This window comes from Rhyacophila brunnea, unplaced genomic scaffold, assembly GCF_057557595.1.
Source record: "Rhyacophila brunnea isolate RB1 unplaced genomic scaffold, BYU_Rbru_1.0 scaffold_2, whole genome shotgun sequence".
In the NCBI taxonomy this organism is placed as follows: domain Eukaryota; kingdom Metazoa; phylum Arthropoda; class Insecta; order Trichoptera; family Rhyacophilidae; genus Rhyacophila; species Rhyacophila brunnea.
The window spans coordinates 2,433,917-2,460,122 of record NW_028232859.1 but is presented as its reverse complement, the minus strand read 5'-3'; the positions used below and the strand labels follow the sequence as shown (position 1 = coordinate 2,460,122).

Sequence of the window (26,206 nt, the reverse complement as noted above, 5' to 3'; positions counted from 1 at the left end):
TAGGCATTTTATTATTCAAAAAATGGGCACGATTAACACATTTCAAGATAATTCTAAAGATACTGATTGTAAGCTGTCTTTGACCATTCAAATGTGATAAACAAACTCAATCTGCCTACCCCAACGGGACGTCACTGCATTCTTGGGTATATAACCCTGGCCTTCTTCAGAAATTAACTCCAGCCTGCGCGAGCCAATGCAGTTGGTTTTTCATTTATTTTTGTTGAACTTTTTCAAATCTTCTGTGGTGTAGTCTAGCCATCTTAATATCTATCATTCTTTTACCCCCAGGGGACGCGTGCATCTGCCTTGCCGTTAGCTCCTCTGGTATTAAAACACGTATGTTACCGACCCAAGATCAAAAATCATAGAATATAATATCTTTTGCATTTTCATATTTGCATGTACTGCAAAGTGAGTATAAAAATGAAAAGTGAAAATACAATTTTCTCTGACAGTCCCAATGATTCTTCTTCTTTATATTTCTTCTCTCATCGTGTTTACTGAGTTCCCGATATTAAATGTATATTATGTCATTAATCTACAATTATATTTGTGATAAAATACTGATTCAAACAGGTTCTAAAAAATATAACGATTGACCACGTACAAATGTTTGACATATAAATTAAGCTCGCGTAATGAAGGTAAAAGCTCAACTTAAAGCTTTCGATGTGGAAACATGGGTTTTGTGTTTTGTTCGACGTTTAAATTGAAAATCCTACGGTAATTTCCGACACCCGCGACCTCATATAAAATCACTTTGGCGGACCGGCATAATTCAGTCTCTTTCGCGGCTCTGTGGTGGTCAGTTGCTCTGTCGACTCACTCAACGGTTACAGTTAACGGTTAGTGAAAAACTACTTGGGAAAAAGTTAACTTGGAAAAGGTAGGTAAAGTTTTTGATAGTTTACACATCACACAATATGATTTATTATACGCAAAGATAGTGCTAAAGTTATCGGATAGACAACTTATTAAAAAAACGCCGTGCGGGAAATCATGAAAAACTCTTAAATGAAATAACTTAATATAATCGATATATCTTTTGACCAATAATTATTAATTTTCTAAATTAAAAAAAATAACGATATTTATGATATAATGGTTATTGAGTTAAAAATATAATGGGGAATATTATTTACGATATGTACTTTTAATTACTTCAATTAAACTTTTAGAATTAAAAAATTATCTCATCCACATTTTTATAATATTATACATCAACCATTGCTACTGCTTCTGTTTTCTATTTTCAGGCTTTGACACCTGAAATGCATATAACGATATGTTAGTTTACAAGTTTTAAATAGTTATAATTTCAAAATCAATCTTTATCTTGCACTATCAGAAAATAATGTTATTAGAAAAAGGTCAATACAAAATTATATAATCATTATAAAGTATGCATATTATGTAAAATGTTGATCTCCGTGTAGTGAATATTGTTCTATTTTTTCAATCAAGAATCTTACGTGAAAAGCTATATTATAATTAGTTCGTTTCAGTACTTCTATAGAAACAAAAATCGAAAATTTAATTTTGTATCAATGCAACAATGTATAATATAAAATCGAAATTTTTTCGTAGATAGGGAGGTACCTAGGTGTACTCATTTAGTTCAATTTTACAACGTTTTTCTTAGCTCGTATTCTTATTTGTCCGGTGGTTCTTTGTCGGGTATAAATCTTGCAATCGATTTTTAACAAACTAGCTAGAAATTTGAAACTTTTGGAATATATCAGAACACGATGCCAATGCATTTTTTTAAAAATACTTTTAGCCATCTTTAAGTATAATTGAATTCATTTTCAGTTAATTCTGTTTTGTATGAAAAGTTATTTCGACACCATTATTGGTTGCAAGGAGTCTGGGATCCTAGCAACTAAATTATTAATATATACGTGCGTTAGTATGGAAATCAATATGACATGTCAAATTGACATTTCAGTAGTATTTCTATCAAGTACAAATTTTTTTGATCGTTTAAAGCTAGTCAAGTCAAGTTTATATGATTCAACAGAAAATTTAAAAACGTTGTATTTAAAAAGTTCTTTTTATCTTGTAATTATTTAAATGTTATTATCAGAATAGATATTATAAACAATGTCAATGTGGAGAATTTAATGTACATAATATCCATAATAATACACCTGCAATACCGTGTCAGTCCCATTTGATTAGTAATCAGCGGAATTTCCATAGTACCGGCACATTTTTTGCAATACTATAAAAACATTACGTAGACCGATATATTAACCGGTTAAATGATATTGATAACGACTTTTTTAACGTACAAATCGAGTTCAGTTTTTGTTGATGGATTATCATGTATGCGGACTTTAAGAACTCCTTATATTTTTTTATAGTGTTCATAATACAATTCGAGTAGGAAGATTTGAATGCATTGAGGTCAATCAAGCCAAATAAAAGATGGCGCGATAATTCTCTTCGGCGCTCGATAAAAATCAAGTTTACAGTGGGTTCATAACTCCAAAAGTGTCATATAAAATTACCAAAATATAAATAAATAGTACTTCTAAATTAAACATGACAGGAATTGTTGATACAGTTCTTATTTAGTAGTGTCTGACTATTTTCTAATTAGAAAAAAAATTGAACATTGCCAATTAATAATTTAAAACAAACATGAAAATACTTAAGAAAACAGAGTTGTAGGTATATGGTAACAATGGTAACAATGGTAACAATGATAACCATCTAAGTACCGCGTGCAGTGATATAAATGAGTAGTCTAATGAGTGTGTCAAACATACAATATTTAAATATATATATCATCGCCATAATTATCAGCCTGAATCTATCCACTACTGGATGAAGGCCTCTAGAAGCTGATTCCACTTCTCTCGGTCCTGTGAATTGCGTTGCCACGTACTTCCGCAGAACTTTATCATTTCATCGATCCAGCGGCCTCTAGGTCTACCTTGTGGACGTTTTGTACCTCTTGGATACCACTGGATGACTAAATTTGTCCAACGATTGTCCCTTCTTCGAGCTATGTGTCCAGCCCATTTCCATTTGAGTTTTTTTACGAACTCTAATACGTCGCAAACCCTTGTCTGTCTCCTTATCCACTCATTCCTCTTGTCTTTTTTTCTTTTTTTTTTGTCCTTTTTTTGTCCAATTTGTCCTTTTGCGTTATGCCCAGCATGTACCTCTCCATACCACGTTGTGCCACTCTAAGTTTCTGGATCTCTCTTTTACTTAGGGTCCATGTTTCAGACGCATCTGTGATTACGGGAAGCACACACTAGTTCAGAGGGGGGCAAACTTTTTGGATGGAGGGCCAAATTCAAAAATTCAAAATGAGCGGCGGGCCGCAAGTCAAATACCATTTTTAGATATACACTATTTATTATCACGAAAACTAAACATTAAGGGCATTGTAAAATTTGGAGATTTCTTCACGACGATGCAATTCTCTTAAATCAGTGTCACACTGCAGATCAATAATCTCAAGTTGTAGCTCTGTCGGTACACTATCAATATCTATTGAAAATGGATCGCGTACTATTGCTAAACTTGTCTCAATTTTTCGGAAGTCACCAAATCTTTGTGAAAAATCGTCATTCAGAGCTTTAATAATTTTACCGTATTCTTCAAATTTATATTCTGGTATATTCAGCAACTTCAACGTTGGAAAGTGGTCCACGTTGTTATTTGATATTTGTCGAAGGAATAACTTGAGTTTTAATTGTAATCCATTCAAACTTTTTACCATACCATGGGCATATATTTTTTTCCCTTGCAACGCGGAGTTAAAAGTATTTAAATGTAACACGATGTTCAGCGTAGAAAATAGAGGTTACATAGTGTGAGACGAGACGCAAGGAAGACGTACCTACTGAGATAATACATTTACGAAACAACAAATTCTTCAAATTTTAATCTATTGTCAATATTTTTTAAAAAAATATATAAAAAAGTTATTCGTAATCAGAAGTACAATTAATGATGGCGGGCCGCAAAAAAATACCCGGCGGGCAACATGCGGCCCGCGGGCCGCAGTTTGCCCCCCGCTGCACTAGTTGAATATTTTGCGCTTTAGGCACAGTGGGAGGCAGCGACGTCCCGTGGGGGCGGTAGTTACTCGAAGAGCGCCAAATCGAGGAGAATCATTTGATATATATGGAAATAGCTACTAAAGCTGAGCACTTAATAACGAAAATATCTTTCCTTTAAAAAATTCAGCTCACTGGTTAGAAATAAAACGTATTAATTAACATAAAAGGTTTAACATGACTGTATTTTTTTGTCGGGTTCGCGATGTCTAGTTTACTTCTGTTGCCCTTCGACGTCCCTGGTGACCAAAAATGACACGAGCTCGGATGATAAAAATTATTGTATAAAAAATGGGGCGGCATAATGGCCCTGCCCAGGGGCGGCATTTTGTCTTGAGACGTCACTGGTGGGAGGAGGTCACTTTTGAAGATATTATTCAGGCGTCCAAAAGCACTCCACTCCTGCTCTGCGAAAAATTTCATCAAATATACATCCATCTATAGACACTTGTTGTCCCAGATAGATGTAGCTTTTCACCTGTTCGAACTGAGTGCCATTGATGAGGATCTCTTTTTGGTCCGCAAAGCAGTTGAATATGACTTTCGCCTTTGTTACATTTATTTTCAACCCTACTTTGTTGCTTACTTCAGCGAGTTCCTGCATTCTGCTTTGGAGGTCTTATACCTATATAATATATATTTATATAAAACATCATCTCCTTCATCGCAAATGGAATGTACCGATATTCGAAGTAGTTTATCATGTTTAAATTGGCAAAGAGATGATTTTAATATTTTTTTTTAAATATTACCTTTTAATGTGTCTAAATCTCGAATGCGAAGGTTTCTATAAAATTTAAAAGTAGATTAAGTAACAATGCTTTTTGACAGTTTTCCAATTAATAATCTAGGACATAGATAAGTTTCAATAATCAATGTTCTACGAAATTTTAATAGCTTTTAGGAAGATAGTATCTTTTGGTTTATGAAATTTGATAAAACAGTACCTATTATATTATCTTCGGAGTAGAGATACCTGTCAAAAACTATGTTCATGATAAAAAGCCATTACTTTAAAGAGGATTTTTAATTGCCCAATAATTATAAATATGTGTATATCAGATATCAAGGTTGGATTTTTTCTCACCGCCATTATTATAAATTGTTAATTAAATATGCATGGTTGATACAAAATTAAGTAGGTATCTTGCATTCTCAGCATTTTAATATATCTATCTAAATAAAATTATGTTTGAAGTTTGATTTCGAAGATGTCGTAATATTAGTCGTAGCATGTGCAAAATAAAATGATCCTCGTAAATGAACATGCTCGTAAGCATCTGATCTGCCCATACAAATTAAATTTCTTTATGAACAAATAAATAATAATTACAAGATAAAAAGAACTTATTATAGACAACGTTTTTAAATTTTCTGTTGAATTATTATGCTAAATATGCTCAAACTTGTACTTGATAAGAAGTAAATAAAAAACAAACAAATATAGAATACTGAAATGTCATTTTGACATTTTATTTTGATTTCCATAGTAACGCACGTATATATTAATAATTTAGTTGCTAGGACCATCCCCTTAGCAACCAATAATAGTCTTTTACTTTTTACGGATTTTTCTGAAATAACTTTCCATACAAAACAGAATTAACTGAAAATGAATTATTCAATTCTGCTTAAAGATGGCTAGAAGTATTAAAATAATGCATTGGCATCGTGTTCTGATACATTCTTAAAGTTTAAAATGTCTAGCCAGTCGGGAAGTTAGTTAAAAATTGATTGCAAGATTTGTACTGGACAAACAACCACCGGACAAACAAGAATACGAGCTAATAAAAACGTTGTAAAAAAGAATGATATCGAAACATTACTTCTATCTTTATTACAATATATTATGACATTATTGGATATTAGCATTCATTTGTTCTCAGAATTTTTTTACTACTCTTAAATATCGCCACATACACAAATTCATGTGTATGTAGATGAAAAATGCGTAATTGTGCCGCAGAGGTGGCCATGAGCTTTTATATTTTTTTTTTACGAAAACAGTTTATTCCATGTAGACAACTATAATAAACACACTTTTCTGTCGGCGCATCGGCTTTTTGATCCAATAATCGTTAATTGAAAATTTGAAATTTTCATACATTTTCATACACCATTATCACAAACTAAGATTATATGAGGTAACATTAGGTTGGGGTAGGTTAGATTAGGTTAGGTTAGGTTAAGTTAGGTTTGGTTTGGTCTAAAAAGAAAGTTGTAAAATCTCATGGCCACCTCTGCGGCACATTTAACGAAAAATGAATTCTAGCTCCATTGTAATAGATACGATTATTGCTTTGACATATTCTGCTAACCTTTCCAATTAAATATTGAGATTTGTATGGGAGTATGTCTCCTGGTATAGGAGCCAGTGGGCGTGATTTATACCTAAATATATGCATTTTTTTAAAATCACAAAATAATCTGATGACTCAGATTGTTGTAAATGCACAATGTCTATGGGATGTTATGTGGCTGATTGCAGAATGTTAGATCATATTTTCCTCATATATTATTTCCTAGAAAAGTTATGTAGAGTACGTTTTATAACTTTGCACTTCTACTACACTGATACGCCTCTTTGCCTGATTACCTCGCATACAATTAAATCAAATGATATTAACATTTAACTTACATTAATATATGTAGTAATAATTAAATAAATAGATAATATATGTAAAAAAAGATTTTTTAGAATATATTACACCATTTTCATCCTTGAGTCGGAGTGCAAAGTTATGAAGCGTATATTGTAACGCAGTGTCTGCCAAACTTTTTTACTTCACGGCACACTTGTGAGTGGGATTTGTTCCGCGGTACACCAAATAAAAATGCATTTAAAAGGGAAATGTACCTACCTTATTAATATGATAAAATATGTTATCGACATTTATATGTACATAGGTGGTAATAATTTTATTAGTGAGAAGGATGCAATTGATTTTTAATATATATATAAGAATTCTGTCAAAGCGCGGTTCTAAATTAGATAAACAAACACTTAACTCCTCATCTACCATCTGTAACCACTCTCGTTTGAAAAACCATATTAGCAAAGGTACGACGATCTAAACGGCAATAAAGATTTAATTGCTGTTGTAGTCAATCGAGGATATTGACTCCAATACCCACCAGTTGTTTGCTACGGTTCGCATGAGGTGGATTACGGCTTAAGCAGTATTTTTATATATAGTTATTATATGTAATTACAATCGGTTAATTATGTATTAATATTATTAATAATTTTAGTGTATACCAAACCATTATCACAATTGTATGTGTACAAAAGAATATAGAATTAAACAATATACCATGGGTTTTATTTTACATTATATAATAATATCATGAATAATCCAATTGTACATCGTGTCAACATTTTAGTAACACAATAATGCTATAGCTTAATATGATTTGTTGTGTTTACAAGTAAGTTTAGTGAAATATTTTATTTTAAAACCTATGACTTGTCGATTAATATCATCAGTTATCGTAATATTACAAGATCCATATAATATGGGTGGCCCGGATGCAAGTGGGCATCGACTTTTAATGCGGCGTCTATTTTCCTGGAAATTAGAGTCAAGAAAATTTGTTTTTTTTTTCTATTAGAGTTCTTTATCCGGAGTTGGACGGTTTTTTGTTTTCTGGCAACACTTTCGTTTCAAATAAAAAAAATGGCAATGACCATTGCGATCATTTCTGGACGCTACGACGTAGTTGGTATCTTGTTATAATTCAGGATTTTCAATTAAAAAAAAAACAATTAAAGATAGTGATTGTTATTTCATATTATCACATTGATACATAATTAATTACAGTGTTTTCATTTACTGTTTCTTTTGAAATACAATATTATCCAAATATCTACCTAAAAGAAAACGGATCTGGGCACGAAACCCGAGGGGGGGGGGGGCTTGTGTGCGGCGCTGACCTAGGTAGAAACGTATTTCGTTTCTAATAATAGGGTGTCAAATGACGAACTGCCCTTAGTCAAATATAATAAACAGTAACTACCTATTTAAAGTCTAATTACGTAGATAAAGGAAAAGTCGGGGTAGAATAATGATGGCAATAAAATAAAAAAACGTTTGGAATTAACCGCGTATTCATTGGTAGTAAAGAGTAAGCTACAGATTATACATGGTATTTGGAAAATCTTTCACACATTAGGATAGAAAATGTCTCTAATGCCGCGTTGGCACGATCCAAGTACGATCCAAGTTGACTTGGACCGAGCGCACTCGTACGAGACATCTTTATACTAATTACTCCTATCCAACCTAACTCGGATGAGTATGACGCGGTCCGAGTAGCTTGGATATGAATAATTAGTATGAAACTGTCTCGTACGAGTACGCTTGGATGGCGCTCGGTCCAAGTGTATTTGGATCGTGGCAACGCGGCTTAAGAAAATCGACATTGTTACGCTATGCTAAGTATATTTTAAATTATATAAAAAAATAAAAATACAATATATTTGATATTGCAGATGAACCAATCTAATGTATGTCGTAGTGAGGGCTATCGCGAGGAGTATTATGCTTCAAATACACTCTATGACGATCGGTCATATATATGTCGAAAAACCCGTTTCTTATGTTGGCGTCCTGTGTCACAGGGTGTCACAGAGTGTAAATACGATGTCATAGCTGTCATACAATATGTATGTATAAATGTCGGAATGGCATAGATTTGATCATAGACACTAAAACGCTCTTAGCATATATGTGCCCGATCGTCATATAGTCTATTTGAACCTTTTCACTGATATGCATTAACTCGCACACATAGAAAGTAAAACTGAACTGAGTATTATTATAGTAAGATTAAATTTTATTGTTAAGAGCTTATTATTATAAGATTATTATTATAAGTGAAACGGCAAATAATTTTCAACACTATGTGGGACGTAATTTCGGCCGCGTTGCCATTCGGAGAGCGATAGTCGACCTGTGAGCACGTCAATTTGTTTTGTGATGACGTTGGAGGAATATATTCTTAAATCGTGTAAAGATGACTAAAAAACGTTCCGCATGTACTTGAAAAAGAAAACATGTTAATGAATATACTATTATTATTAGTAATATAACATTACATGGAGGCATGTTGGATTTTTATGACAAATTATATTTCGTTCGGCTTGCGTCATTTGCACAATCCGCGCATCGCCTAGTCACGATCTTTTTAGACCATGCCTCAGCTGAGGTATAATAGCCTTAAGCAGTGATGCCAACCGTACTATAATTAGAGTACAGTACTATAATTTTAATTCTGCGAAAAATGTAAAATACTATAATTTTACGCCAAATATACCAAAATACTATGATTTTAAAGGATTCAAGCTGAAAAATGTTCCTGTATTATATATTTTTTAGAAATACTATAATTTTTACGCCTTTGTACTATAATCAGCATAGAAAAAGATGGCAACACTGGCCTTAATATAAAAGTATGCGAAGCAGGGGAATTATATAAATATAAAAAAAGCTATTATTGTTAACTTTATTGTTTTCGACGCTGTACCCCCGGTATAGTAGGTATTTTATGCTTTTGGTGTAGGTAAAATATTATCTCATTGTTGATGAAAAATATATAAATATAGGCTTGCTGATACAGTTGGTGTTGCTGTCGAAAGAGGGTCTGATATCTACGTTTGCATGTGACACCGCTTTGACATGTCAAGCTTTACGACGCCATTTTGCATAATATATAACGCTATTAAAAAAATAAACATTAAAACTGTCCACAAATAAATGATTTTACGATTTCATTTTACAAAATACAGCATCGCGACCTTGCAACGGCTGTGTTTAACAAAATATTTGTTTCTTATTTTCATTTGGTTATCTCAACGAAAAAATAACACGAGATAAGGACCATAACCTCTTCTTCTGTTCACTTATTAATATCTACCGATAAAAACATTGTACAATTTTAAAGTCGCTCTCTCAGACGGTATATTTTTACATAACCGCTAATAATTTAATAACTAAAAATGTTAAAGAAAACGGTATTTGGAGGTTTACATTTAATTCAGAGCTATTATATCTGCATGCGATAAATCTTTAATGGTTTTTAATTCAGTTGAATAAAGTATGTACATTATGCATTGCCCCCACAAGGGTGGGGGGGGGGGGGGGTGACAGGGCTCTAGGCTAGGGACCCGGCATGGCAAGCCGACCAGTTAAATGAGAAAAATACATACCACAAATTTGCTCTAATAGTAAAAAAAGACTATTTTCCTTAATGATTATTAACGTTTAAAAAATATGTGCCTGCGCGATGTAGGTAACTTGATGTGATGTGATGATTGATATAATTAAATGATAATTTACGCGTATAATTTTGTTATATAATTATTTTATGTGTCTTTCCCGACTTAAGCGAATATACGACGATGTGTTCCATATTACTTGGGTACCACAAAATGAGGTCGCGATCAGTGCGTCATAATTTTTGTTGCCGACAACCAATGACATATTAAATGGACAACTCACTTCATACCCGGCGCGCACGAGAAATTGTGCATGAAAGTCATTCACAGATGTATAGGTAGATGTCACGTGACCATATGACGTTCCGTTTCCATTATGCGATACAAGCTTCGAGAATTTATAGTAATATCACCTTTATTGTAATGGCGTATTAGTGTCATGACTCATTGCGTTAGAAACAGATTCTCGGTTACTTACGACTTCTCGGAGATTAGACGCAAGTGAGCCCAGCGCATCACAGGCGACTGTCCAATGGTTTCTGTCATTCAATTGCATTGAATAAACATTATCTTAAAATGGCATTTTATAAATAATAAATAATACTAACACATGAAAAGTGATATCCCATCTTTCTTGGAGTGTTTAGTAGATTTTTTTACAATTTTTAACTAGGCACATTGGCATTTTGTAACACAATAATAACGGTGGAGTCGAAACCCGGCATTCAGAAATTTTGTATGGGCAGACCCAGCGGTGTCGCCAGACCGCTTGCAAGCAGAATGTTCATTTGAGCGTAGGACACCGATATTAAAATATGAATTTCGCCATCCGGCAGACCCGACACAAAGTGAGTGTCATTTTATTTTCTAGATGCTTCGTCCATATTAATGTCATTGCCGACAACTCAATAAATCAACTGGATTTATTTAAAAATCTGTAAAAATACACGGAATACCCTTAACCCTGGGGTTCCGTGGAAACCACTTGAGGAACACTACTGTAAAAAATCACTGCTCTTAACCTTAGCGATAGGTAGGGGGGCCCCGCCATAGATCCTGGCCTGAGGGCCCGCTTTAGGATGTGGGGGCCATAAAATTATGGATGCATATCATGCATAATTTTATGCATACAGTCAAATCAATGCCTCTGACCATGACCCCCACATCCTGAAGCGAATGTTTGGCGGGCCCCATACCTATCGTCATGGTTAAGGCCAGTTTGATGTTATATGGTAGAGTTTCCCAAATGGTATTCCGCGAAACCCCATAGTTATGCTATGTATAATTATGGATATTTTGTACTTTTAGTGATTTTTTCTATTATTCAAAAAATCCATATTTGATCTATTGAGTTGTCAGCACTCGACATCATGTCATAAAGCACTGATCACAACCCCTTTTTATGGTAGCTAAGTAACATGCGACCATTCGCTATATTGGATAAATAGCCATCTGTATTAGTAAAGAAGTACACATTATTATAAAATAAGAGTAATTAATTTATCATTTTTATATATTTCATCACATATTAATGTTAATATTTCTTAATAAAATACCGCCGCAGGTGACTTTTTTACTATTAGAGCAAATTTGTTGTGTCAATTCATCTCACTTAACTAGTCGATTACCTTATTCTTAGGTCAATAATTATTATAAAACAATCATTATTCGTAGAATGTTTTATCACATTTGAATGGTCAAAAACATAGCTTATAATCAGTATCTTTAGAATTATCTTCAAATGTGTTAATTGTGCCCATTTTTTGAATAATAAAATGCCTAATTCTTGTCAAATTTGGGATCACAGAGATTATAAATATATGTTTTTATCGTAAATATTTCACTATAATAATGTCAACATAAATTTTACTAATGCGTTTAAAAATTAATAAATTTAAAAAATCTTAACACCACTGCACATGGATGAACTGAGATATGACTATATACTAAAACATTAGATCGAGAGGTTTAAAAGAATACTATTTTATGTAAGTAATAAAAATACTTTATGCAGTCATCAAATGTTTCAAATAAATAAATATAAAGAATAATAAGGCTTTAAAATTATATAAATAGATTATCTACAACGTTTAAGGAATGTCCAGGATTATGCTCTGAAAATACCATAAAACCTCCATTTTCACCTATCGGCCCGCACGTGGGCCGTTAACGAAAAGTTAAAATCTGTCAATATTAAGACTAAGTTTACCACTATACTTTCATGATAATAATAATAATATGATCTATCGATTACAAAAATATAATAAATAACTTATCTTTGAGTGCATTATCACGTAGGCAGGGTCAACATAACATGTTTCAAATTAATATTGACAAAATATTCTGTCTGAAATTAAATTGGTTTCTCGAAAGTGGTCTCCTGTGATCATTTATTATCAATCATTTATTATAAAAAAATATTTCGCTAACAAATTATTACTAGGAATTAATGTAAAATTAAAAATTATGTAGAACAACTTGGCAGCGATAGTAGGTTTAATATTAATGAAATAACATGTGAGAAAACATTGACTGCAGTGGTGTCCCATTGTGATGATAATGAGTAGATTATTCACGGCGAGAATTAAAATAGGTAATATTAATATGACGCTCACCGTGGGGAATAGACAATCACATTACGTTTTTGATCAGTGGCGGACAAGCTTGAATACGTGGGTGATTAAAATAACATTGTTCCAACAATGCATCCAGGATATGGACCCACGGAATTCAGCAAATGGCTAATGATAAGATACCTACATACTGAGTAGATTTATGGTGAGATTAGTTTCAGATAGGGCATGGTAATTGTAACGATTGATTTTTTTTTCATTTGCCATGTGGATCTTGGCCGTATCACGAAATGGTTTCAAACTAATTATAAATAATACGGAAAATTAACCTATTATAGAAGCCCTTCTATAGTAGGTACAACTTGGGGTCAGCGTTCACACCACTGCAGGTTGTCGGAAACCTGCGGTACCTTGCAGCGAACCCTCAGTTAATCCAACTAGGGATCCTAAATGCCAACAGAGAACCTAGCGGAAAAATACGAAGCTTGCAATTTGAGATTTTGCGCATGCGCATAGTGTCATTTAGTTAGTCGTTCAATACAACCAAGTAAAGAGCACGTGTTGTAAACATAATCAATATTCTGTCATAATAAATAAATATGTGTATAAACAAATTTCTGGAGACTAACATTCTACACTGTTAATTTATATTCATAAAACTTTATTTATATTGGAGTGTATATTTAGTTTTCATTGTAAAGATTGTGTATCAAGATTTGAGGCTATATATATATATAGGTACCTAAGTATTATTTGAGTAAAATTATATATCAATAAATAAATAAATTTTGTGAATGTTAAGTTGGTAAATAATTCAAATTTTAAAATTTGATTTTTTATTAAGTCATCATGGGCACTTCTGAATCGATTACAACCGCTGTATGGCAAAGATGAGTTTTGGTCCAATACAATAATTAAATTACAATAATTATCATGTGCTATATGAGACACAGATGAATCGCGTACGTTTTCATCAACATGTTTATTATCAAAATACGTGTTCGTTGATATTTCGCTATTGGAAATAGGAAAAAAAACCGGATCATTATTTTTTGACAGTTGTTGTAGAAAATGCATGGATCACTCGGAAGTGGTTATGAAAACGGAATCGTCGTATTTGCTTCTATTGAAACGCCACTGGCATAGATCCTTGCCAAAATCATTAATCTAATGATTTTCTTTCTTTGTTTCCCCAACAGTTTTCCTGAGATTTTCCGTCGAGGTGACCAAGCCAGTCATCGCAGGTCGAACATCATCAGTTCACACGCGATCGCAGTCGCCATAGTTCGACGCGCGCTTGGAGTTTCTTTTTATTCTACACGAGGTGAGTTCAATAATATTATATTTGTGTATTTATTTGATTTATGACAATTATCATGTTTTATAGTGTGTTAAGTGAGTCAAATGTACAAATTTAATAGGTAATACATCTATACGTCAATATTTAGATTGGTGATTTGCGATGGCATAAAAAAATGTGTATTTTTATAGTCATATTTATTTACAATGTACACAAACTGTGATTCTTGGAAGACATAACAATTTATTATTGATTGTCAGTTTATCATTGTGAAAGCAACTTATAATATCTCTGAAAATGTGAGTGTTCATCTTTATTATCTATAATAATATGATAATTCAAAAACGTGTTGTTAAAAATGAATGTTAAAAGCTTCAACTGTTTGGCAAGAATAAAGTATGATTAAAAATAATTTCGGTAAATGTGCCGCAGATGAGATTTTAGAACTTTTTTTAGAACAAACCTAACCTACCCCAACCCAATATTACCTCATATAAACGTAGTTTGTGATAATGGTGCATCAAATTGTATGAAAGTTTCAAATATTCAATTAACGATTATTGGATCGAAAAGCCGATGCGCCGTCAGAAAAAATATATTCATTATACCTAATTGTCTACATGGAATAAACTGTTTTCGTAAAAAAAATATAAAAGCTCATGGCCACCTCTGCGGCACAATTGCCATAATTTCATTGATAATGTAATATTTGTATCAATTCTGTACTGAAAACTAAACGAAAAATAAGTCAAAACAACTTGATATTGAGCCAACTTCCGTTTAATATGTGTAGATATGGAACATGGAGATGAGTCAAAATCGGTAGTATTTTCTTCCATCTTAATATATTTTGAGAACAAAAATTAATATACAACCGAATTATCTTCCTATTACTTTATAAAAATCTCAATTCTATATTTTGACTTCTTTCTTTATACCTCAAGCAATATGGTATTTTGAGTTAATATTAGGTTAGGTTTTTGATTCATTTAGAGTTATGATTTATTTAACTTAATAAAAGGATCGTGCACTAATTGGATTTTCTTTTAAAATCTTCTTTACTTTAGCGACCTTTATAGACCATCTGCCTAATCCTTTACCACTATTGTAACCGCGAAAGAAGTGATGGTAAACCATCCAAGTCCTGTGTTTACCGAAGAGCAAAAGTATCATAATGTACATCGCTAAAAAATAGAAACAATCACTAAAATGTTCCGTAAAGTTATTGCATGACGAATCCTACACACATTTCAAATATTAACAATTATTTTAGTAAATTTTCCCAACTCTCGAAATAATATGTACTTAATTTATTATAGATTTCGGGTTTTACATCTAAGAAGTAAAAGCGATAGCCATGAAGTTTTTTACGTATTTATTTTATCTACAATTTTGCGTGAAGATCGTTTAATAGATATTACAATGTAATTTTATATATTTTTCTAATGTTGCGTTATGTGTATAAATACGTAAATATGCTATCTGATTGACGACCCTAGTCTTAATAAGTTATTATTATCGTTTATTATACTTTGATGGCCGTGCGGCTTAAACGTCGGCCTATGGCGTCGTGGATCCCAGGTTCGAATCCTGGGTCTGGCAAGTACACATATTGATTTTCAATTTGTGTATGAGCCAGAGTATGGACCTAATAGGTTGAGAAAGTGGCTGACATCCATTTCTCGTAAAGACAAAATCTGTTAATACAAACCTCCACTCTGTAGAGGCCCATATGATCCTATTTGGATCGGACATGGTCGGAAAAAAAATTAATTCGATTCATATCTGTACGAAAATTAAATTATCTTTCACAATTTAAGCACGTGATTATAAAATACTGTACCGCATCTGTCTTGACGTTAGGGACAATTTAATTTTATGAATTGTCATTAGTTACTACGTATTTTGATACACCTGTTTACGAATTCGCTACACAAAATTATACTATACAAAATATACCAATATCACATATATTTGGAATGAATATTAAAATTAGATTGATGCAAAACTAATAAATCTAATTTAAAAAAGGTTAGTACCGGAGTGACAAAACATGTTTAGTATTTATTAGTCTCTCTGTAGGACGAATTCTTAAATTTTGATTCACTAGTTGTCTTGCTACTGTCTGTTCGAATAGGTATCATATATATTTTTAATCTTGCAATTTGATTAAATCAAAAGTAATAAATCCCACAGTATTGTAAGTGTGCCTGGTGTGACAAATAATATCTATAAACGAATATGATTTCTACTTATTTTAAGTGATTTTGAAAGTGTGCTTAGTGCTCCTAAATACAATTTAATTTAAAACCCATTCCGGAAACAGAAGAACACTGAGTAATGAGTGGTAATCTGTTATTACCTCATTATAAAATTTGACCCATAGCAGAAAAGTTTTTTTTAGATGGTTCACACACGCGATAATACGTTTTCATTACATTATACTTATTTACTTGCGATAATATCGTAACGAGCAGCTGCTGTTTTCAATCGACATAATTATTAATTGCAGGTACCGTACCGCATAGCCTTTGACATTTTTATTTTACATTTTTTTTTTCATTAATTAAATTAACTTGATTAATTTTCTTGATAGCGACTGATGTGGGAATACAACAATATTAAATATTTTAACTGTTACGCACTGAGGGATTTTTATACTGTTGTAAATTACATAAATAAATTATATACTTAGGTACTTAATTTCTAACACTAACCACACGAGGTGAGGCATACGAAAATATGTGAATTGAACAAATTGTTATAGGTACTATAACAAAATAAAAGGAAGGTAATTCTTAATAATTGTTAAATCCATCAATTGAAAACCCTAAAAACTGTTAGCTTGTCACTGGCACGGCCGTAAAATAATTTAATATTTTAGGGAAAAGGTAGTGCGATGTGATCAGTATTGATGCCGATAAAAATCCCTGGAAAAATATTTAACACTATTTGCATAATATATATTTACATAAACGAGACAAAGGGTTAGTCAAACCAACATTAAGAAATTAAATAAAACTCAATCTTCCTTTGGCTCTCATGAAAATAGTGATTTTAAAGTTATCTACCTTACCATTTCGTGCTCTAGTTAGATAGATAGTCTTGGATCCAAATATATTATATAGTTGATTTTTCTTACTCATCGTATTGGATCTTCAATGACTACATGGTATCGCTCCAGAAAACACTAAATGCTACACCATATTTATGAGCTTTTAGGATTTCCTTGAAATTCTATTTTAGTGGGCATGCCTTACAACTTGCAGGCTTGGGGCTGTATGTATGAGATTCCGAAATTCTTTATAAGCGATTTAACCGATTTTCCACCATATAGCGTATAGCACTGTTTGTGACGTAAGCAATCTGACGTCACACGTCATTCAAAATGGCTGGTTTATATGTCACTTTCAAATGTCATTTTAATAATGCATTCATTACAACAAATGTTTGCTTGAGGCCCTCGTTCATTTGTAGACTCTGTAAAACAATTTGTGAACTTTAAAAACAGTTCTTAGTCGTGCTGTTTATTCATTTCATTCATTCATTTATTCTTGTTCCGTTTTGACATCTCATAATAGAAGTGATTGAAGTGAAATTAGTCATAATATAACTGTATGTATTGCTACCAAATATAAATGTTTACTGGGAATACTTTATCCTTTCGTACAGTAGAATTATAAAATAAATGTGATAAAATAACTGATAAATTATTTAAAGTTTATATTAATTATTCATTTATAATTATTAAATTTATATGGTACCATTCGCACACTTTCAGACACATTTACAATTTCAAAATTTTAAATTAATGATCGGGGAATGAAGTTTTATAAGTTTGCCATTATATGTACGCCATGACACATTATGACGTCACATCGTAACGTCGCTAACCAACGGATTACATTTGCACTCATGCATACAAATGAGCATTACTTAGCCTATAAAGTATTTGGGAATCTCATGCATACGACCCCGGTCATCAGAGGACGCTCATTTTACCATTATTATCTTGGGTGATCCCTGCCATAATTCTCAGTCTATTGAGGGCTTTCCACTTTCAGCTTTATTGCAGTAAAGTTCGTTTTTCAACTACACTAGACGGGTTAGCATAAAACATGAACGCATATTAGCAAAAGTCACCGTTATTGTATTGCAAGTAGACTTCACTTTTCAGCCTCATTCATCTATATTTATCGGTATACAAGACAATCAAATGTGTATGAGCACACCCAAGTCTTACATCTATAATATCAGCAGGTACTCCAAAGTTAATACAATAATTCATTTTCATAATAAGTTTCAGAAATTTATGTTTACTTATCACCAATATCACTTTAATCTATTATACCTTACTATTATCTGTATTGTGACCAAATGAACTTAAATTTAATCGCGATCCCCGAGTTTAAAACCACTCCTTATTTGTACTTCGATATGATAACTCAACTGGGTTTTCACAAAGTAAACTGTCGTAAAAGTGGCATTATTTATTATGTAACTGGCTATTTAAATGGATTATACCACAGAGAACAGTACATAAGTTAATTAATTAAATTAATTAATAAAAGAAATCTGATTTTCAAAGCTTACAATAGATTATTTCATAAATTATAGTTACCTACTTATTCTTAAATAAAACACAAACTTTTTGAAGTTATACTTCTTTAGGCGCGTTTGGAAAATTAGGTCAAAGTGTATTTTTGGCGTGTGACATGTAACACATAATTTATTTTTTCACACAAAAATAAACGCACTCGAACGAACCACGGATTGTTCGGTTATCAGCCGAACGCACTACCTTTACGCCACAGTATGATACTCCAATCGTGATGATTATGCAGTATAATATTAAAGCTTAGAATTGTTCTGTTGCCTAGGCAGTGAATTTATTACTGTCGGCCATTTGCAATTCCTTACGTAAACAAACGATTAAACGTCAGACTGACAGTTGGTACTTTAAAAATAAAAACAACGTTAAATAATTATATAATTTAGTAGTCTTTAGTAGTGTTAGTAGTCTTTATAGAATAATATTTTTACGTATTATGGCTTGGTTCAAGCAGGGCTTAATGAATTTTAAAAAACTGACCAACAATATGTGTAATGTCATAATAAGTATATATCAGTGGCGAAGGGTGGAGGTAGGCTGTTAAGATCCGCCATAAACAGTGCACATTAAACTTTTTCAGACATACCTATTTGTTTTCATCGAAATAAAACTACAATTTACAGATAGTGTTGGTTAGTTATTAAAATTCAATTAAACCCTGAGAAACCAAGCCATTATAGATAATAGTCAAAAAATACATGTCTATCTATAAAATATCTAAAATTATGCAATTAAATCATACATAACTTTGAATGTTTTATAAATAGAGTAATATTTTTTATTTATTATAGTTTGGTTTAGGCAGGGCTTAATGAATTAAAAAAATTAACCAACAATATGTGTAATATGTATTTTTAATCCAACGAAAACAAATAACTATGAATGAAAAAGTGTGCACAATTTTGTCGTATTGCCCAAATTAGACCAAAACTATTATGGTTTCGTTTAGGCAGGCTTTAATTGATTTTTAAAAACTAACTAACACCATCTGTAAATTGTAGTGTTAGTTCAATAAAAACAAATACATATGACTAAAAAAGTTTAGTGTGCACTATTTATAGCGAATCTTAACAGCCTACCTCCACCCTTCGCCACTGGTATATATTATTAATTCAACAAAAACAAATACCTAAGTATGAATGAAAAATTGTCCACAATTGTCTGTCAGATCGCCCAAAGCATACAAAAACTATTATGGTTTGGTTTAGGCAGGATTTAATTGATTTTTAAAAATTAACCATTACCATCTGTAAATTGTAATCAATTGTAATTGTAATGTTCAATAAAAACAAATACGTATGACTGAGAAAGTTTAACGTGCACCATTTATATCGGATCTTAACACCCTACTCCACCCTTCGTCACTGAGTGATAGTAATCGCCAACAACATTTAATGTACGTCCCTACTAGTTTTTATTTAACTTTTAAAATATTAAATTTGAAATTTAAATAATATACCACGTTTTTAAATTTTCTGTTGAATCATATAAACTTGACAATTATATGTATTAATAATTTAGGACAAATAAGGCAATTGTCAAAAAATCATTTTTTTTGCTATTTTGTAGCAAACAAACAAATATAGAATACTGAAATGTCATTTTGATTTCCATAGTAAAGCGCGTATATATTAATAATTTAGTTGCTAGGACCACCCCCTTAGCAACCAATAATAGTGGATTGGATTACGGATTTCTTCCGAAATAACTTTTCATACAAAACAGAATTAACTGAAAATGAATTCAATTCTACTTAAATATGGCTTAAAGTATTAAAAGAATGCATTGGCATCCTGTTCTGATATATTCTAAAAGTTTCAAATGTTTAGCTAGTCAGGAAGTTAGTTAAAAATCAATTGCAAGATTTGTACTGGATAAACAACCACCGGACAAACAAGAATACGAGCTAATAAAAACGTTGTAAAATAGTGTATGCTATTAGTATATTCAAGTGTTGAGACGTCATATTAATGACACTATTCGTTATTATGTAGTTGGTAACAATGAAATTGATTTAAATTTAAATATTTGCGCGAAACAAAACACTGTAGGCCAACAGTATAAAACAAAAGAGTGAAGGCGTTTGTTTTGTCATTATGGAGTCGATATTATAATGCTAATTAAATGCAATTTTCAATTTCAATTTTGAAAACATTAGCGCTACGATTACATTCCTTTGTGAGACGCGTCCAACAATAACCATAATGTTTTATAACATTTATAATGATATGTTTTAGATTGTTAATAGTTCGATTATATTTAATCTAAATTTTATTTTATTATACTTCTTTACGCGCGTTTGGAAAATCAGATCAGAGTGTATTTTTTGGCGTGTGACATGTAACACATAATTTATTTTTTCACACAAAAATAAACGCACTCGATTGGATTCGAACCACCGATTTGTTCGGTTATCAGCCGAACGCACTACCATTACGCCACAGTATGATACTCCAATCGTGACGATTATACAGTATAATATTATATAGTTTAGAATTGTTCCGTTGCCTAGGCAGCGAATTTATTATTGTCGGCCATTTGCAATTCCTTACGCAAACAAACGATTAAACGTCAGACTGACAGTTGGTATTTTAAAAATAAAAACAACGTTAAATAATTATATAATTTAGTAATATAAGTTAAAGTGTATAGAAATAAATCAACGTCGTTCCAATAAGCGGTCCCATTTCTTGAGTGTGTAATTTAACAAGATAATTAAGAGCTAGTCGAAGAATCTAGTTAATCACAAGTTTTGTTTTTGTTTTGTTACGCCAAACAAGTATAACTTCCAACGCGCGTACATAAGTACACACACCGATATTTTAATCTTAATCTATGATTAATTTATTGTGGCGTTTTGTTATATTATACAATAAATTATTTATCTCCAATGGCGCCCCAATACAAACAAACCATAGCACATTTTCATTGAGTTTTCCATTTCTCGTTTGAAATTTCACAACATTCTTGAGAGAAAAACGACAAAGAACTTTTGTCTGAGCATCGATGTGTCAGCTATAAAAATAAACATACGATATTATGAAGGAAGGAGAAATAGTAAAACCTAAAAATTTAATTTCCACATTAAAAATAGCGGAACGACAAATTAATCGAAGCTCCGCGTCAAGGGAACACGTTTCAATCTTGATTTATATTAATCTTATTTCATCACCTGTTACGAATAAAGTAATAAAAAATAAAAATGAAAGCTCTCTCACTATTTGTACATTGTAGATTAATCTGAAGAAATTATCAGTTACCTATGAATAACCAAGACCGTCTATATTATAATCATGGCCCCCACAAGAGGGGGGCTGACAGGGCTCTAGCCTGGGGGGCCCGGTCCTATGGAGGGCCCGGCGTGGCGAAATTGTCACAAATTGCACTAACAGCAAAAAAGGTAAAATTAATATTTAAATAAGTACCTATATAGTGATGCGATGTAATTTTTAATTGTGGGTCGATACTCGACAGCTCCATAATTCAAGTGGATTTAAGTACGAAAAATACCCTAAATACCCATAATTTTACCCTGAACACCATTTGGAAAACGCTACTGCAGGTCGTCATACTGCCTTTAACCTCAGCGATAGGTAGAGGGGCGACAAAGATCCTAGCCTGGGGGCCCGCTTGATTATGTGGGGGCCATGATAATAATAGTCAGGCGACGGCATTAAATTGTGAGTTCCGATAGTGGTGATAGTTATTGCTTAGCTTCAAATGCAGTGCGGTAACCTGTTCGCAATAAATAGAGACTTTCGATTGCACGTCTTAATCGTAATAATTAACGTATGATGTACCATTTTTTTCTATATTAAACATTCGCTGTAAACATTTTATCATATTGCATTCAAAGTATCTCTACGATAGAATATCACAGTTTCGCGTCGCGGCCTGACTATAGAGGGCCTTACCGAGATAGCATTTTTTGGCAGACAACTGCTAATAGAATCGTACTATAACTCGTTGCATATTATATTATAGGTTAGGTACATGTGGATACGTACCAATATTACAATTTTATGTTCCTCTTTTAGTGGACGTTAGCTTTGTAACGATTATCCGTTTAATATCAGACCTTGAATTTACGCTAAAATCAACAAAGTTTTCTCACAGACAGTTCATTAAAACTAAAGCTTTTATGACCCGATAAAATTTATGTCACTATCTTTCAAGTTGAGTTATAAATAATGACTACCGATCATTACCAACTGAAGAAAAAGAAAAAAAGTCGTAAAGATTCTCATATATTAATGGCACACCATGGCCTGATTTTCTATAAATGACACAACTTCTTGGTTATTGAGAAATAGAGATTCTCTAGCCAGATAGATAGCATTTTCTAGTCACACCCGGTTTTCCAGTGACCTATTTTAAAATATGGAAAGAAATCGTGACGGTATTAGAATAGCATGCATGACAAACGATCTATGGAAGATTTATTAATAATATTGTCGACAAAAAAATCAAGATACACCAATTGTCAATATAAGATCAAAAAATAGGTTCCGTGCTGAACAATACAATCACATTATAAATTAGATACATAGTAGCGTGGGTTATGTCAACGTTTATTAGAAGTAAAATGTATTTAAAACATGGCTTGTTTTGTATACATTGATGTGTTTTAAAAAAAATGGAGTTTTAAAAAAACCAGACGTGACAGTCTTATATTGTATATTATTTAATTTTTATATTACAATATATTATTATGATCTGCCTTCGTGTTACTATTTCAATTATTTTAAACACTGAAATATTTTCCTCACAGAACAGATTAATAATTAATTTTGTGTTTCCTTAATATTAGATGAACAGTTATCTCTTTTTATTTATTTTAGAAGCTTTTAGATGTTATCTAAAAGTGTGGGTCTTGGCCATTATTACACCGCCAATATATATATTTTTTCCGACCCTGTCCGATCCTAATACGATCATATTATGGACCTCCACGGAGTGGAGGTTTGTATTAACAGATTTTGTTTTTACGAGAAATGGATGTCAGCCACTTGCTCAACCTATTAGGTCCATACTCTGATTCATACACAAATTGAAAAACAATGTTACCAGACCCATGATTCAAACCTGGGACCCACGACGCTATAGTCCCAAGCTTAAGCCGCGCATATATTATAACATTTTATTTTTCTATGTTTTTAATAAACATTTTGTTCTATTATTTGGAGCGATTGGAATGTGTTTTTTTAAATGTGTCTTAACTTTTTGTAAGAATGTCGAATATTAGACAAATTTAAATGTATCCAGTTCTAGAAATATTTTCCAATAAATGATTCTGTGATCAACATATAATTAATTTAACATTAGTCGTGGATACTGAAACATCTCAGACCAAAACAAAGTGAAAGTCTAAGTGAAATCGACCGAGACAAATTTTGGCGACCCAAGTGGAAAACCATTTCCTCCGGCCGTCTAGCGTAGACTGTTTGTTTGGCCTATTCACTGAATTGAAAAATAAATTGACAATTTGCGAAAGGTGCACGATGACACGTTTGTGTGCATAGATTTTCATTTGTCTGTTTTAATATACTGACATTAATAAACTAAATGATGTCACACAAACTAATATGAATAATATTTTCATGCGCTTATTATTTACATGTCCAATTATTTAACATTTAATAAAATTCTACTAAACACTAGTATTCCCGTCATATCAGACAATTCATGTTTCGAGCTATAATTTGGTCAGCATCTACTTATACTGTTAGTGTTGCTAGAATGCCAACTATAATGGAAAATCGTAGACAATTTCCAGATTATTTTAGTCGCATGTTTTTTTTGTTTTGTTTCCTCTACAAGTGTCTGTCGACTCAATCAGGGTTTCTGCTATTTTATTAACAAACGATTAAGTTTGTCTAACATAATATCTTAATATAATAAACCGCTGAAGAATGTGCATATCTTGTTATAATATCGACAAGAATAAAGAAGATGGTAGATTAGTTTTCCATTCAAAATTTGTAATTGAGCATTAGTAAGTATTATTATGTATATTCTTTATGCCTTTCTTCCCCATGACTAGGGAATCCAATTCCGAGCCAAAATTCTGATCCCGGGATTTCGGGATTACAATTTGATAATCCCGGGATCCCGGGACTGGTCCCGGGATTGGCATTTTTTGCATAGTTAATATAAATAATAATGTGAATATAATACGAGATTTCTGTTTCTGATAGTAAAGGCTTAATACATGGGTTAGCGAGATTTAAAATAGTAAAGCAAATCGTGGTGTATGGCCTTTCCGCTTCATAAATCTAATTAGTCAGCCAAATATGAAACTGCCGTAAAACGGGTGAGATCATGGTGGAATTAGTTTGTTAAAAGTGCGAAGCATTGTTTTTTCCTAATCTTTCTCATTTTTATTTATTTATGTGAAAAAATAAAATGAATCGGCAACTTACATATATGGTTATAAATCAAACTTCATTCAAACTTAGTTTATTTCTAATTTAATTATTTGTTATTAAAAGTATTTTTTCTGTTATATTTTAGTTTTTATTTTATTTTCCATAAAAATTGATAAAAAAATCAATCCCGAAATCTTCGGAATTATGTTTACCAATCCCGGGATTCACAGGTATCGAAAATAGCTCGGGATCACGGGATTGGAATCCCTACCCATGACTATACCACACAAATCCTTAAAAAATAATACCTTATTATAATGTGGTTGCCATTCGCTTTGATTTGGAAATGTAGGGATACGTAAAAAGTTATTAAATGAAATTATTGGTCAGATTATTTTATTAAAAAGTCTTAATGATAATTGAATTATTATTAAATACACATTGGTGCACGCCCTGTAGTTTGTCGTCAGACACCAACTGGTACTGACCTGTGAAAATGTTGGCACCGACGACACAATTCATTATTATAAAACACATCTCATCAAACGGCGCAAGATCTGTTGAACTTTTCGGTTTTACGCATTATTATTTCGCAATGAGTGTTGTGGCATTTTGGCACAATAAATCAAATTTAATAATCATATTAAACATTGCTTGTTTACGTAAACGCAATGAGTAGGTAGGTAGTTTAATCATGGGTAACTCAGAAAAATAAATTATGTTAAGTTGAATGAAAATATTTTACGTAAGTAATATCATGCATACGTATAGTAAAATTAAATGTGAAGCCTGCTATTTTTGCTAATTCTAAATGACTTTATGTGAATTATACGCTATTTTATGACTACTATTTATATATTATATTACTTCCTGGTGCTACAACCTTAGTTTCCTCCTTCTTTCCTGCCCCCCATTCAAACTCAACTCGACACTATCTCTTCATCCAGTACGAGTTCGGCATGCTATTCGTTTGTATCACGGCTTCCATACTGTCAATAATTTGTTTGTCATAAACCACCGCCATCTTTAGATTAATAAAGCCTGAGCATAACTT

General features: G+C 32.2%; 1 protein-coding gene across 2 annotated transcripts in view; it reads left to right on the top strand.

The window, feature by feature from the left end:
- The first annotated feature begins 783 nt into the window (after positions 1 to 783).
- Positions 784 to 26,206, top strand: part of Prip (aquaporin prip) — a 105,315-nt gene continuing 79,892 nt past the window's right edge. For both annotated transcript variants that reach the window (XM_085946493.1, XM_085946494.1), the window contains exons 1-2: positions 784 to 889; positions 14,072 to 14,196. The gene's annotated coding sequence lies outside the window, so the exon portion shown is untranslated. The remainder of the gene's footprint in view (positions 890 to 14,071; positions 14,197 to 26,206) is intronic.